Source organism: Xiphophorus hellerii, chromosome 13 (genome assembly GCF_003331165.1).
Source record: "Xiphophorus hellerii strain 12219 chromosome 13, Xiphophorus_hellerii-4.1, whole genome shotgun sequence".
NCBI lineage: Eukaryota > Metazoa > Chordata > Actinopteri > Cyprinodontiformes > Poeciliidae > Xiphophorus > Xiphophorus hellerii.
In genome coordinates, this window is record NC_045684.1 from 23,743,303 (window position 1) to 23,757,288 (window position 13,986).

The window sequence follows — 13,986 nt, forward strand, 5'->3', positions numbered from 1 at the left end:
AGATTCTTGCGTCAGATTTCCTCTCCTATTGGAAAAAAAAAATAGCAGTAAACTATGGATTTGTCAAAATGCTACGACTTGTCGAGGGTGTACTGCGCATCTGGCCCAATGACCGCTGGGGATCGGCACCAGTCCCCTTAGTTGTGATCCGCGGATAAGTGGGTATAAACAATGGATGGAATATACTAATGCAATCAAAGCTCGATTCATTTTTAAGGTTTTTCTTCACTTTTTGCCAGCTGGTCAACAATTTTCTTTACTGGCCCAGAAGGTAATGGACTCATTCATTGGGTTTTCCTGTCCAGTTTCAGTCCAAACTTTAAACATGTACCTGTAAGGGTAGCCAAAGCCTCTCTCTGTCACACACACGCACCCCACACAGAAAGGCTAAGGAATTTGTACAGCCCCCTTTATGCAGCACATGCTTTAATCTTTAATGACATAGTGTTGATGGAGTACTCTTGACCTCCACATTGTGCACACACACACACGCGCGCGCGCGCCTAGAGCAGCTCCTTTTCGTCCGTTGCGTCCCTTAGCTTCTCGGCGTTCCTACAGATTGGTGACTTCCCCAGTCCCGCTCCCTGACAATAGGCAAGTCCAACCCGGAGCCCAGCGAAAGCTGGCAGGCCATTGTGCCGCCTGAAAGCCCGGTTATTCATTGCCCGACGAGTTAAAGGGCTGACCTCGGCGTAACACTGACGGAGCGGGGCCGACAACACTGGGTCCCTTTGTCTCTGCCCCTGCCTCGCCTCTGATCAGCCCCGTAATGAAGTGAGAGCACTGTCGAAAATTCACCACCTCTCGCCCCTCTTCTCCCTTTCATCCTTCTCTTGGCCTTGTCATCCACTTTAGTGTTTTCTCTCTCTCTTTCTTTTTCTTCTTCTCCAACATAACGGACATCATTTTAAAGCGCCCTCCCACCCCTTCGTCGGACACCTTTTACAACGAGAAAGAGCCGGCGGTATGAGACGGGTCGTTACTTTCCTCTCAATGGATCCCCCGCCGTTTCTCCCAACTTCCCGTCTTTTTTTTTTCTCCTCGACTTTCTAAGTTATCGGCGCTCCTCGGAGGTCCACGTAAAGACACAAAAAGTCAGGCATCCTGAACGAATCACCTCCTGCTGCTGCCATAATGGGGCGCTAAATGCTTTATCATTTAATCATTAGCTTTTACTTAAAAGTGTTTAAAAGCTATGACCTTATATACAAAAAACCCCCCAAAACATTCGAGCAACATTGAAATATTGGCCATTTTTTCTCTCGCTACTATTATTATTTTTCACTTTTCAATCTGAACTAGGTGGTGGATTTCTATGAAGCACAGATGGACTTGGTGTAATAAATCCTTTCCTTGAAATGCCTGCGCTCGTGTGTGTGTGTGGGCGTGTGTGTGTGTGTGATATCCCTGGGTAAATTGTTTCCTCTAGGCTTTGAGAGGTGGGCATTCAACAGCCTGCCAAAAGAGCTATAGGCGATAATTAAATGATTCCACGCTTGAAAGGAGAAAGAAACACAGAGAGAGAAAGAGAGAAGGGGAGGGTGGGTGTGAGAGGGGGGATAGCGAGGGAGAGATGGTGAGGCAGAAAAGCATGCGGGAGGAGAGTGTGTGGAACAGAGAGGCGTAGATTCAGAGAGCGGTCTCTGCCTCGGCGTGGGACGCTATCGGCCTCTGTTGTCCTCACACACACTGCGGATCCAAACGCAGGCCTGCCGCCGCGGCGCAGATAAAGAAACATCATTAGTCAGCGACGCCTGAAGAGTCCCCGACTTTCAGCCGCCAAACAAATAACGTCCGACTCCGGCTTCCAGTAGTTGTTTTTTTTTTTCTTACTTTTATTTTTGATCGGGTTTTAAAGGTTCAGCGCCGCAGTAACCGAGGTTCTGTCTGCCTAAAAGGCAGCTTTGCTCTTCTGCATTTGGCATCTGCTTTTACTTTACCTTTTTCTTTTTTTGTTGTTGTATATAAGCTATATCAGTGACTCTGAGACAATGTCGTGTTTTTCTGGTATGAAAAATAAGAGCATTTCACATTTTTTTCCCACACATGTAAAGTAATGTGTACTGTACAACTCAAGTTCTCAGAAAGCCACACATCACGTCCTGGTCCAGAGAAACTCAAGATCGTATCAGAAGTAAATTCACTGACATCTAAAGGAGATTCTGGTCCACCATCCGGCGTCTCAGGGGGGGGAAGCGGTGCAGCACCAACACTGTTTATAGTGGGGATGGTGTGCTGCTGACCTCTACTCGGGACGTTGTGGGCCGGTGGGCAGAGTACTTCGAAGACCTCCTCAATCCCACCAACATGCCTTCCACTGAGGAAGCGGAGCCTGGGGACTCTGGGTTGGGCTCTCCAATCTCTGGGGACGAGGTCGCCGAGGTGGTTAAAAAGCTCCTCGGTGGCAGGGCCCCGGGGGTGGATGAGATCCGCCCGGAGTTTCTTAAGGCTCTGGATGTTGTAGGGTTGTGTTGGTTGACGCGACTCTGCAATGTCGCATGGACATCGGGGGCAGTTCCCCTGGATTGGCAGACTGGGGTGGTGGTCCCCCTGTTCAAAAAGGGGGACCGGAGGGTGTGCTCCAATTATAGAGGGGTCACACTCTTAAGCCTCCCTGGCAAGGTCTATTCAGGGGTCCTGGAGAGGAGGGTCCGTCGGATAGTCGAACCTCGGATTCAGGAAGAGCAGTGTGGTTTTCGTCCTGGTCGTGGAACGCTGGACCAGCTCTACACCCTCGGCAGGGTCCTGGAGGGTGCATGGGAGTTCGCCCAACCAGTCTACATGTGTTTTGTGGACCTGGAGAAGGCGTTCGACCGTGTCCCTCGGGGAGCCCTGTGGGGGGTTCTCCGGGAGTATGGGGTACCGGGCCCTTTGATACGGGCTGTCAGGTCCCTGTATGACCGGTGTCAGAGTCTGGTCCGCATTGCCGGCAGTAAGTCGGGCTCGTTTCCGGTGAGAGTTGGACTCCGCCAGGGCTGCCCTTTGTCACCGATTCTGTTCATCACTTTCATGGACAGAATTTCTAGGCGCAGCCAAGGTGTTGAGGGGATCCGATTTGGTGGCCTTAGGATCTCATCTCTGCTTTTTGCAGACGATGTGGTCCTTTTGGCTTCATCAGATCGTGATCTGCAGCTCTCGCTGGAGCGGTTCGCAGCCGAGTGTGACGCGGCCGGGATGAGGATCAGTGCCTCCAAATCCGAGGCCATGGTCTTGAGCCGGAAAAGGGTAGAGTGCCTTCTCCGGGTCAGGGGGGGTGTCCTGCCCCAAGTGGAGGAGTTTAAGTATCTCGGGATCTTGTTCACGAATGGGGGAAGAAGGGAGCGGGAGATCGACAGGCGGATTGGCGCAGCGTCTGCTGTCAAGCGGGCGCTGTACCGGTCCGTCGTGGTGAAGAGAGAGCTGAGCCAAAAAGCGAAGCTCTCGATTTACCGGTCGATCTACGTTCCCACCCTCATCTATGGTCATGAGCTTTGGGTCATGACCGAAAGAACGAGATCGCGGATACAAGCGGCCGAAATGGGTTTTCTCCGTAGGGTGGCTGGGCTCTCCCTTAGAGATGGGGTGAGAAGCTCAGTCATCCGGGAGGGACTCAGAGTAGAGCCGCTGCTCCTTCACATCGAGAGGAGCCAGTTGAGGTGGCTCGGGCATCTGGTCAGGATGCCTCCTAGACGCCTCCCTGGTGAGGTGTTCCGGGCACGTCCCACCGGGAGGAGGCCCCGGGGAAGACCCAGGACACGCTGGAGGGACTATGTCTCTCGGCTGGCCTGGGAACGCCTCGGGATTCCCCCGGAGGAGCTAGAAGAAGTGGCTGGGGAGAGGGAAGTCTGGGCCTCCCTTCTGAAGCTGCTACCCCCGCGACCCGACCTCGGATAAGCGGAAGAAGATGGATGGATGGATGGATGGATGGATCTAAAGGAGAGGGTTGGAAAGGTTAGAAGATGGTTTATAGGCCTTGGGATTCTAATGAACCGAAGAAGTTTGTTTCCAATATAAATGTGCATACAATTTTGTCAATATTCTGCTAAGGTAAAAAAAAAAAAGAACAACATGATTTCGTAATTGCAGTTTCCATTAAATAAGAAACACAATTAAAATCATATTTGAATAAGTCTGTTCATGCGATAAGTCATAAAAAGCACGCCATGCCATCATCCTCCTACCACTTCCTGTCATCATCTTTGTCTTTTCTGCCAGTAGAAACATCCTATTGTTGATCATGTGACTCATGTGATGCAAAAAAATGCATTTCCATTGCAGTTTTGCTAAATTCATTAATTTGATATGGAAGAAAAACCCTCCTATCCCATTCTGGTGCCAAAACATAATCAAAAAACACGAGTTTTTTTTTCAGACTTGGCGCGTCTCTATTGCGCTAATTTATTTTTGTAATTTGAGCAATTTTAAGGTCAATGGAAATGCAGCTGGATCCAATTTTCACAAGTGAAGAAGAGATGGAACAGTGCAAATTCTTTACAAGAGCGGGAAAGTTCTGCAAAATCACTGCAAGAGTGTATATCTGCGACTCGTCCAGAAGATCATAAGACACATAAAGCATTGCTGGTCTCACATGCCTCAGCTAAGGTCAAAGTTCATTATTTAAAAATAAGAAAGGGCAAAAACAGCCTCCGTAGATTGATTAATCGACAAAAACTGGCCCTGTCCATACAGAACACAAAGGGCCGCTTGCAAAAACAAGCAAAAAGAGAAGAAAACCCTTCACTGTGCATATAGTGTAAAAGTAGCAGCATTTCCTATAAAGAACCCATCAGACTGTGAGCCTGACATGAGGTGGCAGGGTGACGGTCTGGAGCTGCTTTATGGATCACGCATTGCTGTAATTGATGGAATCATGACGAAGCAGGACGTTGATTCAAATTACACAAGCCAGTCTACCTTCGAATGACTCGGCTGTGGGCGTTTTTAATGACGCCAATTCTGTTCAAATCCCCTGTAATTTCTGGATTTTAACATGTAAACCTCAGGGGACATATCCCCGACTCCATCACCGTAACATCAACAGGGGTCTTTACATTCTCCAATTCATATCTACTCAACAGGATTTCTATTGAACATCAAATGAAATCCTAACCCTTACCCAGCCATACAGCCATACAGTGGTAGACTGTATGGCCTCTAAAGCCTGAGCGAGTTTGGTTTAAAAAGCAGCAACACAGAACTAGCTCCCACTAAACAGTACTTTTCACTCCTAATCCGTTTTAATATGCTTTTGAATATTGTAAAGTGCACCACCAGTAGTGGCATATTTATAAATCAAAAAAGCTCAAGTTTTGATTAATTACATAAGTCGCCTTTTGCCATTTTCGGTCGGCAAACACACAAAAACCCCTCTTCCACCCACGAAGACCTTCAGACTTTAGGGGCGCAAGATGCAACATTTGATGTGCGAGGTGCAATATTTTGACCGGAGTGGAGCAACGTTCTCCACTGCTCTCTCATTTCATCTCCGCCTCCCAGAGAGAGAAATCCATTTGTTTAGTATATATGTTCATTTACATTCATCCAACTGCCAGTCACAGGCAAGATGCGCGCCGAGCGGGTCTGTGCCGCATGTGGCAATTTTTCCAGAGCCGGAGCATTCAGTTCCCATCACTTGACACTTTCGGTTGCTCAGGTTTCCAGAAAAAAAAAGAGAAGAAGAAAAAAAGAGACTCCTTCCTCTCTCTCTCTGTCTGTCTGTCTCTGCCTCGTCTCTCTGGTTCATTCTGACAGTAGGTGTTGCATACTAATGCGGCGAGTGTCTCAGGGGGCCGAGATGAGGAAGTCCTCTCCCATTACTCGGTGCCCACCAGCTGGGCAGGGGCAAGGGCTACAGCAGTCAGACAGATGGTACTGTCACCCCCTGCTCTCTTTTTCTTTCTCTCTCACTCCCTCACACACACACACAGAAAGAAAACGGTGCAGCAGCGAGGAGGAAGTCATTAGGCGGGAGAACCACAAGCTTCCTCATTGAACGGAGGAAGATTTGAAGGGAGAAAAGGTTTTATCCTAAACTCACTTCTGCTGAGGCAATCTGTCACAGTTGAAGTAATTGCCCCAGTATGAAGTGATCCGTCAGCGGCCGTTGCATTGCAAACACACACTTTCTTCCTTTCTTTCTTTCCGTCTCTCTCACACGCACACACACACACGCAGGCAAGCAGACTGTCACAAAGCTGTGACCCTCCTTAACGCCCCAACAGAGACGCAGGCAGCTGTGACATCTTGAATAAACCGCTCTTCACATGGAAGGGGAAACATGGAAGGAGATCCACGTCGAGTCTGTCTGTGGCGGGCGAGAGAAGTGAGAGTCTGACTCAGTTTTATCGGTGCGGGTGGAGAGAGAGAGAGAGAGAGAGTCTGGGCCTCATTAGATCAACGACCTCCGCTATTACACCACGGCTTATTTGACTCTGTGCCTCGTGTTGAGTGAGAAAACAAAGGGAGGCTTACTCTTTAAGTGTTACTGTCAGACTAATATTTGTCCAAGTGGTGAAAGATGGCGTTCTCTGGCGCTCCGTTGACCTGAAAATGATTCTCAAGATGCTAAAAAGTTTTGGTTTTTTTTTTTCATCAGCAATGTTTGAGGTTGTCTGGTACTTTACTGTACTTGCAGATAATTTGCTTAACAATCAACAACTGAACCGAATCACAGCAACGTCACTTAAGCAATGAAACATGTTTGCCCCAGTTTTCTTCTGTTTCTGCCAGTAATTACATAAATTATTCCAATAGTAGAGCGAAATCGCAAAACGTAAAGATGGGCAAATCGGTGCAAAAATATAGATGATATCGATACCAAGTTGTATCGGATCGATAGTAGTGTGGCAAGATCGATACTTTAGTTTTAGACTCCATCTCAACTCAAGATTTTGATTTGATTTGCTCTTTTTGCACTTTATTTAGTAAAAATAATTGCCACAAATCAAGTTAGTATGTTATTAAAGTATTTTGTATGTAAGCTTTGTGAAAGTCCTAATTTTGAACAAAATAATTCAAAGGAAAAGAAGCACAAAAAGGTCAGAAGTTTGATAAAACATCAAACTTAAATATAAAGTATTGGTTTCAGTATTGGTATCGGAATACTTGGTATTGGATACCAATTATTGCAGTATCGCACACCTCTAACAAAAAGCAGTTTTCAAAATGGAAATTGTGTCATTTCTTGAAGCTGGAATGTGTCACGTTTACAAAAGTATGTTTTCAGCAACCATCACCAAGCCATGACAGTTTGCTATGAGACGGCTAATCTGTGAAAAGATTGATTTCCTCCATTCCCTCCCTCAGCTACTATTGCCATCTAAAGAAATGCACCGCTCCCAGTCAAAAACAACCAACCAGAGGTAGGAGGAGGGTCTTAGAGCTGTTAATCATCCTCCTGTATTCACTGCTAATTATGCTAATGGCGGAGAAACAACTTGGCATTATAGAAAAACTGCTTATCCACTGTAATCTGTGGCGATGCTAACTAACCTTAGCATTCGTGAAAGCCTCTGTTGTGGTAGCGAAGCAGAGAGCAAGCGGGCGGACGTGAGCAGTGCATGAGAATGATTGGCAGCGCTAAAACCCTCCTCCTGACTCTGATTGGTTGTTTCTGACAGAGCTGTGTATTCGTTCAGATGACAGCAGGATCAAGGGGGAAGACAGAGGAGCTCCATTTTTTTCACAGATTATCTGTCGTATAACGTCACAACATAGAATTTTTACCAAATATGTAAAAAAAAAAAACAATTTTTAAAATAAAAGTTACATACTGTTTCCTTAAGGGGGGAAAGCTATCCATTTACCCTTCCTTATGGCTATCTAAGTATTGCCCCCTACACCTGGTAACTGATTGTGCCACTCTTGACGAGAACAACTCCCATTAAATCTTGGCAATAACCTGAATCGTTTTCATCACTCTGGAAGAATTTTGGCCCATTGTTCATTGCAAAATTGTTTTAATTCAACCACACGGCAGGATACCACAAGACACCGATCAGGCTGAGGTACAGAGTTTGATTTGACATCTCCAAAACCTTCTGGTTTTAGCCAGAGGTGAACTTGCCGTCGTGTTTTTAGCTTACTGTAGTGCTGCATAACCAAAGCCTGATCCAGCTTTGGCCAGACAGACTTTAGGGTTTTCTTGGTGGACAGCAGGTCCAGATCATTACACCACCACCATGTTTGACTCTAGTTTTACATCAGATGTAGTGGGATGCAGGCGATCCAAAAAGTCATACTTTTGTCTAACGAGCCAAAAGAATATTCTGCCAAAAGTCTTTGCGCTCGTTAGTACGTATTCTGGGCAAACATATTTATTTTGGTCAGCAGTAGCAGTAAGTAGCCTTATCTTTAGCCCACTTGCTTGCTGTCTATTAAAACTATTAATTTTTTCTTTTTCGTTCAAAATGATGCCCTATTTTGTGTTGGTCTGCCACGTAGGATACCAATCAAGGAAGAGGTTTGTGGTTGCAATAGCCACTAAACTTCAAGTAAATTTGGATTTGTCTTAGTCATGCACTGTTGTCATTCATTGCCAAAAGAAACTTGATCTGTACAACCACAAAACGTTTCCTTCCAACAAGAACAAAGAGCGTCACGCTGGAGTCAGACGCTGCTGCTCTTTTCACATAGTAAGCTGCTTTAAATTCTACTTTAAATTTTTTTCAATTATAATTACTAGTTGAATTTTAATAATTGCCTGCAGATGCACAGGTGTTTTTTTGTTTTTTTTTAACCATACTCCGCCTGCAAGAACCAGCACCTAAAAACAAAATCACAGAATCACCCCCACATGCAAACACATAAAAACGCGCCACCTCCGGCATCATCTCATACACACACACACACACACACGCATGCGCGCTCACGCAAACAGACGGTCAAATAGACACACAGTCTGTCATATTTGCAGCTGGTAAACAAGCACCAAGAGGCTGTTAAGGCCAGGCAAGCTGAGTAAACCAGAGACAACAGTGGGCTTAATGAACCAGGCTGCCTCCCAGCACAGCAGCTCATCATCACTTGGACTTAAACAAACCACTCAGCTGCTAATTGGCTGAACTGCATGGAGCCGCTGTGAGGAATGCTTGCTCCCCACCTCCACTGTTGCTTCTCAGAGGCTTGACAGACAGCGGCAGCGCACACTCTCGGCTCCTGAGTCTTTGCACGGATACGTGACAGTCTTGGCCTCGTTGTCGGGCGGCGGTGTGTGCTCGCTCGCAGTGGGGTTTTTTTCCCAATTTTTTTTAATTTATTTATTTTTCGTGGTTTGTTTATTTCACCGGCTTTGGCTGATTTGGGCTTTAAATTTCACTAAAATTCTCACGGTGCTCCGTCAGTCAAAGGATTGTGGTAACTGTGGTAGTTTCTGTGAAAACTTTTGGCTGTGGGTGTATGACTTTTTTTTTTACAGGCTTACTCCGTTGATGCTAACGACACTTAGCAACCTCAGCATACAAATCAAGAAAATGTTTTATGAATTATAAAAGAACTTAGCTTTTTTTCTTCCTGAAGTTTTGAAACTTTTGGCATTTTTACACAAATTGTTTCACATCTGAATACAACACCATGTTTAATGAACATTCTATTCAAATATGATTTACTTTTTGTGGTTTTTTGCATGTTTTTTGGAAAATCTCAAGCCTATATTAGCCAAATTAGATTGGATGGTGTAGAAGCGAAAATCTTTCTAGACTTTTAAGCATTTCATTTCTTCACTAGAGACAGTAAACAGTTACCACAAACATAAAATTACATTTGACTGGTTAAAAAAAAGAGAGTGTACCTGACGGTGTACCTGAGGGCTTCACACTGGGTCCTCTGGTTTTTAGCTTGTATACTTATGAATTTTCTCAAGTTTCTTAGCTTTAAGTCATGTTTTATATGTATGTGGATGACACTGCTGTAATTATAAAGATCTCTGACATACATATCATGTACCTCAAACTTTTATCTCAAGTTTTAAAAACTGTCTGTGTTGCTTTCAAGGTCTGTAAATGGAGATCAAATCCAGATTATGAAAAATACAGATGATGAAAAGGCTTTAAATAGTGCCTGAAGAGAAGTATCTATGTACACCAGTGACGTGCGGTGAGGTCCATAGCTAGTGAGGCACTGACTTACGATTTATAAATATAGACACCATGCACTGTACATCATTGTTTACGTACAGAAATTACGCGCATGCATACAACGCTGAAGGGCAAAAAGACTATTCTTTTACATGTCACCCATAGCCGCGTTAACTCAGTGAAACTTGGAAATGTAGGTATTAATTTCGTGCTATGATCTACAGCAAAGGAAAAAACCGAAACCATTTTCTCGCTCTGTATCGGCCAAGCTACACGCAGACGTGTTGCCATAGCAACTGACAACAATGCGACTTCATGTTTTAGGATTTAACACCAAAAAAACATTCAAGAATTTTGCACCCTGACCAGAACATTCAGTCTGTTGCAGTAGTATGTTTTAGGCTTAATGTTTTACTAATAAATGATTGATGTGGTAGATTAGCTTCTAGTTTACTGAATTCTTTGGGCATACAAACTGTAGCCCACAAAACACACATTTCATTAAAAAAAAACAACTAAACAAAAGCATGTTATAGCCGTCTTACCTTTACTTATAAATGAAATCTATGCACCGCCAATTCTGCACAAAAATATCCGTTCATCCAAAGCCAAGTCTTTATCCTCGTATACTACTCCGTTTGAGAATCACCAAACTGTCTCGAAGCAAACCTTTCAGCTCCGGTGTTGGTCTTCCTTTAGTTATTATCTCCTGCTTCAATTGAAAATCCACTTTAGAAAACTGTTTAAGTGTAGAAATGTAGTCTTCCATGTTGACTTCGGCAGAGAGGAGAAAACAAATATATCGCTGTACTTTACGTATTTACTGTATGGCTAGCTTGCTGTCACTCTGCAGTTATGGAGTCACAAAACCGATGTCTGGGATCATGAGCGCCCCCTGCCATGATTCAGGAGAACTGCCTGCCCCACCTTGAATCTGTTGTCTGTCGCTTATGATCGCTCCTCAGCACATGAAACACGTTACACACACAGTTGGTGACAAAAAGCACTGTACATTTTATGCATAAGCAAAATTATGGAAAATCAGTTCATATATGAAATGTTTTTTAGCCATTTTATTGGAGACGTTCAGACAGGAGGAACATGCTCCCACAGAATGGCAGCCAGCGCAGTTAGCCAGAGGTTGATCAATCCCAGGTGAGGCTCAGCTCGCTGCTGCCTCACCTGCTGCGCTTCCTAGTATTTTGAGAAAAAAATAAGCAGAATTGGTTAAGCTAAATGAAAAATAAATACTTTATAGTACAAACCACTGGGTGAAAATAGCAATATGAATTATTTTATTATCACATATTATTTTTCCATGATGACAGGTGAGGCTCTGCCGCACTTGCCTCCCCTGACTGCACGTCACTGATGTACACTACTAGATTTATGTTATATATACTTATTTTTAAAGCTCGTGTTTTATTTTAATAAAGTAAAGAAAGCCTGATATTTCTTGCTAACCTGAAAAATCTGCAGAAATAGCTCTGACTGATACAAATCGATGACATCACCAAATTAAAAGATTTATGAACCTGAATTGTTGTTATTTCTCTCTTTTTTTCCCCACCTTTTTATCTGGGATCTTTAAAGATTTTTTTTTTTTTACCACTATGCACTAAGTTGCAGAATACATCATATTTCTGGACATGAACGGTGATTTCCCATTCAGTGAGCACATTTTTAAGGTTCTTGACCTGAAAGTCAGACCTACCTCATGGCAGGGTGGAGATGCATTCAATGAGCGTAGGGTTTTATAAGGAAGTTGACAGAGCTTAAGAGCAGGATGTTCACCCAGCAGCATATCTGTGCAGTTATTGCAGGTTATTTTATATGTTTGCCTAAGTGTGAGGAGTTTATCCTGGAAGAGTGGAGACATTGGTGTGGAGGATATGAATATTGTGGAAATGGTGTGTGTGGGCTTTAATAATTAAGACCGATGATCTTTTTGGCAAAAATCTTTTCTTGCTTGTTAAAAATGTCTGCAAAATAATGTTCTTCCAGTTTTGAACAAAAACTGTGAATACAGTGTCTTGAATTCATATCGTTTATGTTACAACCATGAACTCCTACATATTTTGGGAATAATTTCAGTATTTAACTCCGTCTATCTTGCCATCAATACATATTTGTTTGGTCTCATTAAACATCTGCATTTGTCTCCAGACGATTACTCTTACTAGTGGCTCCTGGAGGAAATTGGCTGCACCAGATTTCATTTTGGGCATCGGCATAAAGAGAAACAAATAAACGTTGAATACTTTTGTGAGTTAATGTTATTGAAAAAGCTGTTTCAACAGTTAAATAGCTAACAATGACTTTGACGTCTTTCAGTCCAGTTTCCGTGCTCGACACATCAAAGCTGACAGAAATCATGAGGGGTTCCCCAGGGTTCCATCCTGGGGCCCCTCTTATTTAATATCTACAGGCTCCTGCTAGTCCAGATAATAAGGAATAAGATTAATGACCATACATTATGCCACCAGGTGATTATGATCTAATTTGAGCGCTGAACAAATGTGCGGACAATAACTTTCTCCAGCTGAATAGAAACAAAACTGAAGTAATTTTTGGACCAGTTATTACAGCTAAAGACCAGTGATCAGCCCGAAATCCAGGTGTGGTGATGGACTCAGACCTGAACCTTCAGACCCACATAAAGACTGCTACAAAGTCAGTCCTCTGTCACCTGAAGCACAAATGTCCCAACAAGATCTGGAGAGACTATGAGTTTATCTTTCGTCAAATTGATAACTGCATCAGTCTCTTCGCAGGTAAAGTCAGACAGCTGCTCACTAAAACTAGAAAAATAGAGCGCATCACTGAGTTCTTTTAAATCAAGGCATTAGTTTAGAGTTTCCTTCGACTGATTACAACGGGAGCATCATAAAGTGTCGTCAGTCTTTCAACCTGTCATCGTTTTCGCTCTGTTTGTCACGGCAATGTAATGTTTCTTTTGCTTTTTGTTTTAGCTTCTTTCTAATCATGTAAAACACTTTGAATTGCCTTGTTGCTAAAAATGTGCTATACAAATAACCTTGTCTTGTTTTTGTTTTGTTTTTTGCCTTATAGTAAAAGCAAGTGTGTCTTCCTACAGCTTTTATGCTTCATCTTACTTTACTTTCAGCATCTCAGTGATTCTGAAAAAAGCTAACTAACACTTTTGCCATCAGCATTCACTCAAAAAGTGTTACTGGAAAGATCATAATGCCTAGACCTATTGAAAATATTACTAAATATTTTAAAATAAATAACCTTTTTTAAAAATCATTTATAGTTTTTTCAGTCCTTTAATTTTCGCAACAAAAAAATAACCAAGGTAAAGAAATTTACACATTTTTGCCATTCCCTCCATAAGTTCAGCTAATGGCGATAACACACACTCAAATACACAAGACATGCTAAAGTCAGAGTTACTTTGGGTACGCATTAAAGAGGCTTCTGCCTCAGCAAGATGAAAGACAATCCCAGACCTTCATCATCAACCTCTTCACCTGCAGTTCTGGAGGTGGGGGTTAAGTCCGGTTACAGACACGGGGACCCAATTGATCTGACCTCTGACCTCTCGCTCTGATGGCAAGGGTGGCTCTGGGTCAGACCTGTAAGGGAAACCCTCTTCATCCTCCCAGCTCAAAGGTGGGGGCCCGTCGCCCGGCCAAGATCCAGCAGTCCCCGGGGTCCGCCTACCACAAGCGTCACATTCACGTGTTCGATAACCGCAACTTTTCCCAAGGGCGGCTTGCTCTCCCTCTCAGTTAGGAATCTTTTTCTTTTAAGACTACAAAGCAAATTCTGCATGGAGAAACGACGGATAAATGTACTCATCATTTAGTAGGTGCTCTGAGTCCTTGCTGACTCCTCCGGATTTGATGATCCAGTGTTTTCCCCCGTGAAGACTGAGCTGATCCCTCTCTCTCATTCAAGGACTTGTTAG